The sequence below is a fragment of the Hemicordylus capensis genome, chromosome 13, assembly GCF_027244095.1.
Source record: "Hemicordylus capensis ecotype Gifberg chromosome 13, rHemCap1.1.pri, whole genome shotgun sequence".
Classification (NCBI taxonomy): Eukaryota; Metazoa; Chordata; class Lepidosauria; order Squamata; family Cordylidae; genus Hemicordylus; species Hemicordylus capensis.
In genome coordinates, this window is record NC_069669.1 from 23,556,247 (window position 1) to 23,570,110 (window position 13,864).

Below are 13,864 nucleotides of genomic sequence, written 5' to 3' on the forward strand. Positions count from 1 at the left end.
GATTCTCCACTTACATCTTCCCCTTAAGGCAGACAGCAGAGAGTTGTGCTGTTGACAAGCTTCTGCACAAATTCTAGTTTGATCCAGGTGACAGTCATCGAGCTCCTAAACTGACTGTATGAATCAAACCCTGGGCAGGCTGGGGGGGTGGGATGCTCACCTTTGAAAGATACATTTTTTTTTAAAAAAGCACGAAATAAGTTGCTGAATTTCAATTGCCCTTTTCCAGATTTAATTATCTCCAAAGTAATTATCTCTAGAGGAAGAGAGCTCTGCTCTTGCATTACATTACAACAGGGCAGGTTGTGTATCCATTGCAGGAGACAAAGGCAAACTCCATCTCAATGGAACACAGCATGTTCAGCACGTAGGGAAGAATTTCAAAAGCGTCTGTGATCATCAAAGTGAGCCCCTGGTGGCGCAGTGGTAAAACTGCCGCCCTGTAACCAGAAGGTTACAAGTTCGATCCTGACCAGGGGCTCAAGGTTGACTCAGCCTTCCATCCTTCCGAGGTCGGTCAAATGAGTACCCAGAATGTTGGGGGCAATATGCTAAATCATTGTAAACCGCTTAGAGAGCTCCGGCTATAGAGCGGTATATAAATGCAAGTGCTGTTGCTATTGCTATCAAAGGGCAGTTTTGCTTCCGATGAAGGACAATGCCAGCCCCCCCACCCCAGGCACAGCTGCTGCGCTTCCTCTGCAGGGGCCGGTCAGAGGGTGAGCTGGAGCCAGCCGGCCTCTCAGTGGGCCGGGCAGAGCCAGTGGAAGCCAGTCCGGGGAGCCCAGTCAGGGCCAAGGCGGAGGTTCTGGGAGCCGGGAACACCAGCAGGCTCACAGTGCTGCGCGGGAGTGGAAGGGGAGGCCCACGGATCAACACCCTGCCTCAAGCCTGCCTCTGGGGGCCAGGCCTTCTCCGGAGGAGGCCCTTCTTCCAGCTGAACTGGGGAGCTGCCAGCCTGGTACGCAGTGGCCGGGCCGGACTGGGGGCACTGAGAGGGCGCCAGGATCTACGTGGGGAGGGGCCGGAATGGCACCCGGTTTTGAGCAGAACAGGTAATTGATGGTGGGAGTTGGGGCGCAGGGGCACCGCGCGGGCAGGGCGCTCCGGGAATGCCTCCTGTGCCAGTCCGAGCTGCTCAGTGGCTCCATTTCAGGACGAACCAATTCGATCCCAATTTGAACTGTCTCCTGGCGGTTTGCCTCTTTTTCACATTCGGAGTAGTTTTCGGGCATGGACGGCAAGCTCCTTGCTTCTTGGCTGGCTTGTAATGATCCCAATCAAGAGTTGATCATGGTTGGACCAGCTCGCCGTGGTGAACACGAGTCCAGCCATCGAATCAGCCGGCCAAAGCCATCTTGGTGGAGCCTGACTCTCTTGTCTAGGCTTCGCTTGCCCCCAAATTTATTATTTATTTTATTTATTGATCATATTTGTACACCACCCCAAACTTTCATCTCTGGGTGGTTAACAATAACACACAACAAGTTAAAACATATATAAACATACATAACACTTAAAAACCATTTATACAATTTGAACAGTCAAACAGATTCAAACCTACAAATTTAAAAAAACGAAAAAGCTTGGGTCAAGAGGTGGGTTTTCAAATACTTTTTTAAAATGGCCACAGCTGTATGTATCCCAGTGCCACTTGTATCCCAAGTGTCGCTAACTGTTCTATTCCTCCCCTCACACATCCCCAGCGACTGTTTATTGTGGCTGGGGGTGATGGGAGTTGTAGTTCAGCAACAGCTGGAGAGCCAAGGTTGCCCACCGCTGCTCTGTTGGGTGGTCTTTGGCCTGCTCTGCACATCGGCCCTGCCCCATGAACGCTCATTTTAAAGGGCTGTGTGTTGCATAGTGTAGTGGTTAGAGTGTTGGACGAGGACCGGGAAGACCTGAGTTTGAATCCCCATTCAACCATGAAACTCACTGGGTGACTCTGGGCCAGTCATGTACCTCTCAGCCTGACCTACCTCACAGGGTTGTTGTGAGGATAAAAATAGCCATGTACACCACTCTGAGCACCTCGGAGGAAAAGTGGGCTATAAGTGTAAAAATAAATAAATAAAAACTTAGTGGTGACTATTCAGATGTGGCAACTGACCGCATGTGTGGGGGAGAGCTGTTCTTGAGGTAGTGAGCATGAATGGTCCCCTTTGCTAAGAGGGCCCACCCTGGCTTGCATTGGGATGGGTGACTACGTGTGAGTGCTGGTATGGACAGGCTCTTTTGGTTACTGGTCATGGGCCATAAGAAAGATTGTGATTGACTTGTTGGATGTGAGCACTGTCTTCTGGAAGAGATTATTCCCCTTTGGGGATGGGGCCGCAGCTCAGCAGTGGAGCACCCGCTTGCATGGGGAAGGTCCCAGGTTCATGTCATGCCCTAGCGGCCGCGGCAGCATCCCCAAACAGGACTGGGAAAGACGCCTGCCTGGAACCTCGAAGAAGTCACAGCCCGTCAGTGTCCACAACAGGTCTGACTCTGTATAAGGCTGCTTCCTGTCTTCCTGTCACATTTCAACCATGCTGCTCCACATCTTTCTTTTGCCAGAGTATAGCCATGTGGTGGATGCTCTTCAACATTCAAAATTAGGGCTGAGCCAAAATTGGGGAGGCAAACTTCAATATTGCCTTCTGTAAAATGCCCCCCCCGGCCCCCCATTTTGACCATGATTTAGAGTGTCTGCAAAATACGGCAAACACACCTGCCCATTCAGAACAAAGGTAAGAAGCATTGCCATCACTCTGATTTGGCTTCAGAACATCACCATGTTGATATGGCATCATGAAATTGTCATTCTAGTTACATCATTCCAAATTGGCTAGATCCCAGGAACCTCGTTAGCCAGCACACTGCCACCCCCACCCCCACTCAGGTTCAGGCTAAACATGACTTGTTACTTAAGGTTCTCCATAGACTCTGTTAGCCTAAAATACATAAGCACACAACACATCACAAGAGAGAGCAAGCATACTGTTGGTACAAAGCATTTTTGGAGGACATTGAAGACAATTTGCTATCATCAGCCTTCCCGAAATTGGCGCGAAATTGCATGTGTCTAAAATGTGGGACATTTTTGCATTTGTCTGAAACGACATCTAGAATCTTCCTGGCTCCGCGTTGCTTCAGACTCTCAGCTTTGCTTTGCATGTTCACCAGTGTAGAGTCCTGGAATAACTAACACCCCCACACACACCCCACCCTGAGCAATTCAGAACAGGACAGTCAATCCTGGCTTGGCCGCTGGGTGTAGTCTGGCTCATGCTGAAGGCCTCCAAGAAGAGAGTGTCCATGCACACAGCAGAGTGCTGCTCATGGGTGCAGAACCAAATGGGAAACGGGGCCCCAAACAGGCTGCCGCTTTCATTTCCCCTCCACCCCACTGAGGGACCCCTTTGCTTGTTTGTCAGGAGGCCGACATCACATTTGCGCAATGAAAGGAAGTGCAGAGGCTCTGCGGTTTCCCCATTTCCCTTTGCAAAGTCCCTGCCTTGACTTGACGGTGCATTTCACCCTCCTCCCCCCCCCCGCCCAGCTGCCCTCCGTTCCAGCCATTCCAGTGTGTGCAGTAATTATGAAATACCGCCTGGCCTCTCTGGCTGTTCATCTCCCTGGTCTGATGGCGAGATCACACACTCCCTAATTAACACCTTTTCCCCTTGTGGCTACTAACAAGCCGTTTGCTGTCCATCCTTCAGGATGTCTTTCTTCTCATCACGTCTTGTGGGCATGACCCACCCGGAGCAGCTGCTTTAATTAAGAGAGGGGTGCCATTCACTGGCTTTCTCTCATTGTGCAGATTCCCCTCCCAGTGGGGTCCAACTAGGAGCCAAAAGGATGGGGGGGCCAAGAAAACCACCGGGCTCTGTGGCTGCCTTAACCCTTTCCTCTGTGCAAAGCAAATGCACCTTTACTTGAATGGTTTGGGAGTGGAGACCGAGAAGGGATGGCAATGCAGAGAGGGCTGTAAGTGCCACCTGGCTCCCTGCTGTTTCCCACCTCCAGGGGGACAGACGTGGCCCCAAACCACTTTGAGCATTCCTGAGATGGCCCCAACTTGTGGGCCTCCATCACGTTCTTGGAACCGAGGACCTTCACACTTGCGAAAGAGCTAGAAAGAAACCTTCAAGAAGTCAAAGAAATGGAAATCAGTGGGTTTCCCCCACATTGACTGAACACCAGAAAGGCCTCTCCATGCAGCTACTATAGAAAGGCAGCATCTGCCTTTCATCTGTTTATTGTGTGTTTGTTTAAAAAGCTCAATCGTGCGGAGCACATAAAGCACCGAAAGAGCCGTTTTATTCATTCCATAGACCTAGCAATCATGTTGCTTTTTTTTAGTACACAATACTTTTAGAGGCACCATTTTAAAAATTATTTCGTAAGCATGTTATTAAAGCAAATTTCCAGCGACTGCGATAGGGGAGTAGGTGGGCCTGGCTTTTAACAGCCTTCAAAACTCAGCATCCACAATTGAAAAAGAAGGTCTGCCCTTATTTTGACATGTGAATAATATAACAGAATCAGAGAGGAGAGCTGGTCTTGTGGGAGCAAGCATGACTGCTAAGCAGGGTCCGCCCTGGTTGCCTATGAAAGGGAGCCTAGAAGTGTGAGCAGCACTGGAAGAGATTCCCCTTCTTAGGGGATGGAGGCGCTCTGGGAAGAGCAACTAGGCTCCAAGTTCCCTCCCTGGCAGCATCTCCAACGAGATAGGGCTGGGAGAGAGCCTCCTGCCTGCAACCTTGGAGAAGCCGCTGCCAGTCTGTGCAGACAAGAGTGAGCTAGAGGGGCCACCAAGGGTCTGGCTCAGCAGAAGGCGGCGGCTCCCTCCCTGGGTCCCTCAGAGGGTCAGGGCTGATGCTGCACGCTTGCCTGTGGATGGGTCCCTGCCAGGGCCAGATGGCCCCTGTGCCCTGCTGCCCTGGCGTCAGTCTGGCAGCAGAGAGAGGAGCTCTCCCCATCTCCAGGTTCCCAGAGTTCTCACAAAGGGCAACGGACATTCTCTCCCAATTTCCTCTTTTCTCACTTCATTAGGATGCACATAAATGAGTACTATTACAAGCGAATTAATTTTAAAAAAGAAAAGAACCAGAGAGCATGATTAGAACATGAGCATGATTCCGCAGGCCTAAATGTGTGGGGCTAATTCCGGTCTCCTCCATGTCCCTGCCTGTTAATGGATGAGAGTGAGCCTCTTGCATGCCAGAGGTTAATGCTTCTGGGGAGATAAATTACACGGGAGGAGAGGGGCAGAGCCGTTGAGAGCGGCTGCCTGAACATAATAGCTCACTTTAATGACGACAAGCAAAAAGCTGACATGCTGTGACTTCGGCGCCTGACCCCCCATTTCCTACAAGGAATATGCTAATGCCTTGTTTATTTACTCCCTCCTTTTTATGAGGTGATTTGTTTCTGCCCCTCCCCTCATGCCAGGCCTGTGCAGTAATTTGTTGTTCTTAAACCGCTAGCCAGTTAAATAAGGCAGGGGGAGCGAAAGAGGCCTCCTCCGCAGGTGAGCTCCATTCCCACTTGGAAGGCCACGGAAGCCGAGCCCGAAGGCCAGGGGGACAAGGCAGGCCCCCGACACTCCTGGCTGCCACTTCTGAGGAGAAGCACAAAGCCCTTAATCCAGCCCAGCAGGGCTAAGTCGGCCTTTTGCGACACCCCCCCCCGGAATGCCTTTTATTTATTATTTTAGATCGCCTCCCTGCTCAAAGAGAGTGATGGCCGCAGCCTTCTGCATTCCCCATGGCACGCGTGGCTCCTTTTTTCCAGTAGGTTAACTATCAGAAGAAATTGGGGCTATATTTCCTCAGCCGGCCAGGCTGAAAAGTGGCACTTTATAGTCAGCGGCTGATCAGATTAGGGGTTTTTTCCCCCCCTAAAGGAAGAGGAGATGCACTATTAGCTGTTCCCATTATGGCTTAACAAGCAGTAGCCACAATCATTTAGCTGTGGTCTGTCAATTAGCAGGTCGGGTTTTGCTTACCATTTGTGGAATGGAGCTGAAAGGTGCCCCATCAACATCCTCTGAGGTTCTCTTTTAAGAAAAAGCGGAAGAAGAATTGGGGACAGAACTCGGAGCCAGAGCCTTGGGCCATCAAGCTTCGTATTCTCCAGAGTTCCAGGCAGGAGCCTTTCCCTGCCCAGCTGGGGACATCAGGGAGGGAACCCAGGAGCTTCTCCATGCAACCAGACGCTCTTCTGAAAAGCTATGGCCCCCTTCCCCAAGGAGATGCTGCCAGGGACCGGAGCTGGAGCCTCCTGCGTGCAGAGCAGACGTGGCTCGGCTGAGCTCTGCTTCTGTCCCCTGCTGCTGCCGCTGCCCCGGAAGTTGGTAAGAATGTGAAGCTTCCCCAGGAAGCCAACCCATTAAATTGTTTGTGTTCCATGCAGGTTCTTCCGCATTTCCAAACCCTCTTGCTCAGTTCTGGCCTGGCCTGGCCTAGATACAGGATGGCACCCGGAGTAAGCAAATGCATCCCAGGCATAGGATGCATCCTGCTCCCCGCCATGAGTTCCCTCAGCAATGCAGCACCCAGCAGCAGCAGCAGCAGCAGCAGGCAGTGGGAGGCGGCACTCGTGGAGCTCGCCTTCCCCTGGAGGGGCCAAGGAAGATGGGGGAAAATCCCCCTCCCCTTGTGCAAGAAGCCCTGCCAGAAACGGCCACCCCCTTGGAGAAGCCCTGGCACTCTGGGGACCCAGTGAGGCTCCCACCCGCGAAGCCCCCTCCAGAGCACCAGGGTGGCTCTCCTGCAGGTCAGGGCAGCATCTGCTCCGCTCCAGACCAGATGGGGCTGGTGGCACCAGGATGTACGGTAGAAGCCAACCAGGCCATCCCCCCGCCAGCCGGCCATCCAGGGGCACAGCAGAACGGAGTCAGGCAGTCCCAGTCAAGCCACTGAGCAAACAGTACGGAGGCCTGAGCAAAGCACAAGCAGGCCAGGGTCCAGCCAGTGAGCCACAGGGCCAAGGCTGAGGCCACGCCTGGGAACTGGAGGACTGCCTGATGGCAGCAAGCCCAAGGAGAGGCCCCACCAGAGCTGGAGCTCCCACAGAGGCCCAGAGCAGCTTTGACGCTGCGCAGCCAGCTCTGGAGGGAGGCAGCAGCTCCTCCCCCAAAAGCAAGACCCGGGCGGGGGGGGGGGTTGAAAGGGACCTCACCTGCTGCCCAGCATCTGGCCCCAACAAGGCGAAGGCGGCCTCCCAGATCCCCTCTGGTCCTGAGCCGGAAGGCAGCGCAGTGTCGTCTGGCCTCTCAGGGGGAGTTGAGGTTTGCAATCCCGCACCACGGCTCCTTCCGCGTCTCCTTGTGTTCTCCTCCAGGGACAAAGCTGGGAGCTTTTTGTTTCAGAAAAAGGTGACTAAGGGGAGACATGATGGAGCTTCATAAAGTTATGCATGGCATGGAGAGAGTGGAGAGAGAGAAGTTTTTCTCCCTCTCTGACAACCCTAGAACCAGGGGTCATCCCATGAAACTGAAGGCTGGGAAATTTAGGACCAACAAAAGGAAGTACTTCTTCACACAGAACATCATTAATCAATGGAATTCTCTGTCCCAGGTTGTGGTGATGGCCACCAGCTTGGATGGCTTTAAGCAGGGCTTGGACAAATTCATGGATGGCTGTCAAGAGTGATGGCTACAGGCTACCTCCAGCTCAGAGGCAGGATGCCTTTGAATGCCAGCTGTGGGGAGCATGTCTTCATTTCATAGTTGTGGGTTTCCTGAGGCATCTGGTGGCTGCTGGAAAAGATGGTCCTTGGACCGAATGCAGCAGGGCTGTTCTTAGTGAGGAGGGGGGCAGGGGACGCTTAAGGTCCTGACAGCACCACAGTCTGAACCTGATTTGCCTTCTCACCATCAATGCTATTAAACCTTTGAAACACATCTGGAGATCTAATCCCTGATCTCCAAACATCATGCGTAGTGGCACCCTTGGGCATGCCTGTACGTGCGGTTGATGCCCATTATTTGCCAAATCTTGGTATCATTTTTACCCTTCCCTCAACTGACCATTGCTAATTGCATTCCTCAGCATCCAAGTCTGCTGGGATGCGATTCTGAGGTTCTTGTACTCTTTTCCTCCCAAGGGAGATGGAAGATCAGATTCATTCTTCTCATCAAGAATGACACACCACACACACACAGTGTTATACAACATCACCAGCTTCATTTGAAATGGAAAACATGTCACTGGGAATTATGGACTTGGACATGGTGTGAGTGTGTAGTTGTGCGCCACACACACTTGATGAACCGTGCAGCCTCTCTCCAGAGTGACTTGGCTAGAACATTTTAAGTATACCAATTAATTTGCTAAATATGTTACTGGTTGCTGCTTTCACAAGAGACCTTTGTAGCATCGGAGTACTTGTTCATGCAAACAGCTGCATGAGTTAAAGAGCTGTTAATTTGCTTTACCTCTGGGTCTTGTCCTCACAGTCTAAACAGTGGAAAGCATTAATCATTACATTCAAAGTTTGGAGAACTGTTCAGTGGAAGGAATCAGTGCAAAGGTCATAAAGACAAATTTAAGCAACCCAACAATTACTTTATTGGTTCCACAAAGAAGACAGACAGAACACACATCTATTTGCTCACTATCAATACTAGACAGAAAGGACTTTCAAATGGAAGTGAAGTGGGTAGATATGTAGACATTATGATATGTAGGTAATAGGATCTGAAGCGATACAGGGACATTGCTTATGATGAACTGAGACAGAAAATAAGGGATGTACTGAGGAATTGTGACATCATGAGAAATAAATCTCTGAGGTCATTAAGAGAGAGCGATTTCTTGCCCAGGAGGAAGGCAGGAGCAAGCCACAGCGGCCAGCCCATGCTTGTATGTTATTGTAATGTTGTCAGCTCCCTTGGGAGGCCTTGGTGGTATCATATTTTAAATAAAGGTCCAAATAGATGCAATTGTTCTTTGAAATTTCCAATATTCTGGAAATGTAACGTAAAAATTAAAGACATTGATAGGACTAAAATATGATATAAAATAGAATAGAAAGACAATATGAGCACAAAATCAGCAATGCATGAAAAATCTGATTACACATGTACAGATGTGGGAACTGTGGGAAAGTACTATTATTCACTATGGTCAATACACCAGCATAAACAAAACAAACAACAAATATTTATATACTGCTTTTCAACAAAAGCTTTTTAAAAACCCAAAGTGGTTTACGTAGATACAGTAAGTAAGTAAGTAAGTAAGATGGATCCCTGTCCCCAAATCTAAAAAGAAACATAATTTGTACACCGCCTTGACAGTGTTCCTTCTAAGGCGTGCGCATGTGCACACACTCACACGTTTTTTGATGTCAGCTCAGTCAATTTTAGATCCCACTCAGGTTGAATCAGGAAGGCCCCACTCTGAATGCATGTGTGAACACACAGTTCCTTGATACTGCCACCCAGAACAAAACTCATGCCGCACAGAGATGAAAAAAATGAGAGGGAACATTGTACATGGAGATTTCTATATCAGGTGGTATAGAAATACAATCAATCAATCAATCAATCAATCAATCAGACACCAGCAACAGTCGCTGGGCGGGGGGGGTACTGTGCTGGGGGTGGAAAGGAGCAGTTGCTCTCCTCCTGCTCAATAAAGAGGATCATAACGTTAAAAAGGTGCCTCTTTGCTCCGTCAGCAGTTTCCCTTAAAGGAGCACACACATACAAACCGCACTTCCTGACTGTACCCTTCGTTTGAGGGGGCTTGTGCCCACGTTTCCTTTTAAAATGAATACATATTTAGTCATTCACATAAACATGTGCCTGTGTAGAGAAACACTTATACACGCACAAAACATCTGAAATGGCATATAGACATTACTAAAATACAATACATTAGGTTGCAAAAGTGCATAAATAATTATAAAACCAAGATTCTCATCTAGCAGGTTATTATTTTTTATTATTTAGCATATTTCTATACTTCGCAAAACTTGGGTCTCTGGGTGGTTTACAATTAAAATCATTTAAACATTAAAATCAGTTGGAACCCAACATTAAAAGTATTAAAACTAAAAATCTAATCAAAAGCCCGAGTGAACAAATATGTCTTCAGTGCCTTTTTAGAAGTTGCCAGAGATGGGGAGGCTCTTATTTCAACATCCCAAAGCCCAGGGGCATCAACAAAGAAGGCCTGTCCCCGAGAAGCCACCAGACGAGCCGGTGGCAACTGCAGACGAACCTCCGCAGAAGATCTCAGTGGGTGGTGGGGCTCATGGTGAAGAAGACATTCTCTTAAATACCCAGCCAGGGCCCAAGCTGTTTAGGGCTTTGGTGCCCCGTGGTGATTTGTATTCAATGCTGGACTCCTGGAAGTTTGAGGCAGATGGTAATGACAGACAAGAAAGCGACAAGCAGTGTTAAATTCCTTCTCAGGAGAGAGAGACAGGCAGGGACAGATCTTTCAGGACCCTGGACAGATCCTGTGATGCCAACAGAACAGTCTCCGGGGCTAGTTTGGACAATACTCACAACCATACCTTTAAATATGTGGGGAGGAGCATCGACATACACATCTCTGCCCCACCGGAGTTGTATGAAGAACCTACCTGCCTGCCTTGTGAAAATATAAACATAAATAAGAGAGAGAGAAAGTGGTATATAGGTCATCGTAGTAGAATGTTGTCTGGCATTTAACCAGAACAGATAACCAGGATCATCTGATCCTGGTTAAATGCAGCTCAACCACAGTTGTTTGATCAGTATTGCCTGGGAGATCTGTGTTCTCACAACCAGCTCTGTGAGGGTCACACATCCAGGTTAACTCTTTAACCAGGATCATCAGGATTGTGAAAATGCAGCCTAAGAAAAGATTCTTGTTTAACAAATGCTTGGGCCACCAGCTAACTGGCTATGGCGGCAAATCATCAAAGAGACCTTCACTTTTTAGGAACATAGGAAGCCGCCTCATACCAAATCAGACCATTGCCCATCTAGCTCAGGTCTACACTGTCTTGTCCACACTGCCTTGTAGGGGCTCTCCAATGTTTCCAGCAGGATTCTCTCTCCAGCCCTACTTGAGGGGTGGACCAGGGACTTTCTGCATGGATGCAGACACTCTTCTGTTGAGCTACTATTCCCTAAGGGGGATATCTTATAGTGTTCACATGTACTCCCATCCATATGCAAACCAAGATGGACCCTGCTTAGCAAAGGGGACCATTCACCAGCTCTTCACAAAGAAGACGGTGTCAGACTCCCAGGGGACGAGGTGGGCTCCTAGCACTTCTTGAACTCCAGAATGACTGGAGCACCCCCAAAAAGGTCAGCCTCAGGAACAGCCAGGGGAGGAGGTGAGCTGGTCCCCTGAGTCCTCCTCCTGGCTTGCTGCATTCAGCCAGTTCCCTCTCCTGGAGAACTCCTGGCTTCCATACTCAGAAGCAGCAGCCCCTCCTCATCAGCTGCCTTGTCTTTAAATACCCCAGTGCAGAGCTGACAGGGCTTAAAGCTGACTTCCAGCCCCGCCCCCTTCCTGACCTGGCTTCCTGTTTCCTGCCACACCCAAGCTAGCTGTCTCCCCAGAGCTGTTTCCTGCCGCTCTCCCTGCCTTGCCCACTCAACCCCGCTGGGATTGAGGCTGCCCACCAGCCTAGACCCTTCTCATCCCTGCCGACCCCTGCTGAAGGAACGAAAGTCCCCCAGCAGGGATGCCACGCCCTCCTCCAGGCTCCACAGGGCCACCCCAGCAAGCAGGGAACATGGCATCCCGACAGACGGGTCAAAAGGACTGATGAAACAGAGAGAGATGAGCACAGCATGCTTCAGAGCTTGCAAAGTACTGCCATGATTGGGGAGTTAACCACAAACAGCCCTAGTGAGAGAACGGAGAATGTCCTGACATCCACAGCAACTCCCATCCCTACACCACACATGGCCCTTTCTTGTGTTCTTTGGGGGTGCTGATGTTCAAAAGTAAAGGAACTAGTAAAAATCATTTAAACTTGTCTGTACAGACTTTAAAGCAGCAAGAAAGGAAAGCAACCTTTTCCTGCTCTTTTAAGTCAAATTTAAGGTTTTCTGTTTAGGTTTATCTTGAATTAACATATTAAAGGATTCTGCTTATTAACCTGCTGCGTCTTTTAGGTTCAGAAGGCCAGTTTGATAGAGTTATCTTTTAATACCTTGCCTCTCCGACATGCCAATTCTTTCTGGACAAATCCCCACCTGTAATCATAATTTGTGATCCCTGCAACTTAATTTAAATTAAATTGAGAAGGCAATAACTTCTCCCACTCTGTGTGTCTCTGTGTGTGTGTGTGTGTGTGTGTGTGTACACACATACATACAACAAGACCTCTCCCTCTAACTTTTCTTCAGCTGATAAAAAGTTGTGGGGTCAGAGGTGAGCAGTCTGTTCTTTTCTTATGCATTGATTTAGCTTGTGAAATCCTGCATTCCTGGGTTCAGCTTCAAAAGAGGACTTTCTCAAGAGAAGATTCAGGGATCTGTCCTGTGTGCAAATCGTGGGCCAGTCAGTCTTGCTTGTCCTCAAAGCAGCCCCACAACTGCTGCCACTTCAGCCCCAGTTGACAGAGAAGAAGAAGAACAGGCGGAGAGACGTTTCGTTAAAGGAGCGTGGAGGTTTTAGAGGTGGGAGGGCGCTCAGTGGCCGGCCCCGTGCAAGAGGCAGCTGTGGGAACATTCCCTGGCCGGACGCTGGCTGAAGTTCTCCAGCAAATGAGAGGCCAGCCCCCCATCCAACAGCTCTGACCGTGAAGAAGTCCCTCGCAATGCCTGCTTCCTTGTTCTGATCCTGCTCCCTCTTCTGTGGCTGCCTTTCAGCTCTCGGCCAGCATGGCGCTCCTTGGTCTTCTCTTCTGCAGGATAAACCTGCTCAGCTCTTCAACCATTCCTTACATAACTTGGTTTTCAGACCCGTCGTCATATTTTCCCCTCCTCTGAAGCTATTCCAGTTTATCAATATTCTTCTTAAAATGCAGCACCATGAACTGGATAAAATACTGCAAGTAAAGTCTGACCATTACCAATCAGAATAGTCTGGAGGACATCAAGTCCCCAAGTTTGCCTTAGCTTTTTTTGCAGCTGCACCACACTGCTGGCTGATGTTTAATGACGTGTTAAAGGATTCCGCTTATGCCTAAATGCCTAGATTCTATTCACCATCTACCGTTGCTAAGCCAAGTCCTCACCGTCCTGTATTTCTCCATCTGATTTCAGTGGGTTGGGGTAGCCCTAACCAGCTTCCACTTGTCATCCAATGAGTGATGGTAGCCAGGGAGGCACAAAACTAAGAGGGAAACAAGAGTCAGAGGTTTAGAACTTGCACTGCTGTTTTGCTCCCACACCCCCAGGCAACCCACAAGAAAAACACCCCACACGTTCTTTGGGAGAAAGGGCCACAACTTAATGAATGGGATAAATAATTAGACAGTGGCAATGAGGAAACTCCAGCCCCAGCAGTGTGGGTCTAAGCAGGGCTGGAGTCAGGTGCTCTCCTTGAGCCTTTGGGCAGCATATCCTGGCTCAGAGCCTAGACACAGTCCATTAACTGTGGGACAGCAGCGATTCCAGTGGTGGCGGCGGGGAAGGGAAGAAGGGACGTTGGCAGGTCAGCAGGCCGTTGCATGGGAAGGGAGGTCAGAAACTTAATTGCTCTTTCCCCTTCTGGCTGCCTTGCCAGCTCTTTGACCTCAGAAAGCAGTGCCAGCTTTCCACAGAGCCCCATCTTGCTCCTTTGTAATGCCAGAATAAGTCGGAAACTATCCATGATTTGCTTCTGGATGAAGGGGCTGAACTGGTATGTATCACAGAGACTTGGTTGGGGGTGGCTGGTGGCCCAGTCTGGTCCCAGCTTCTCCCTCC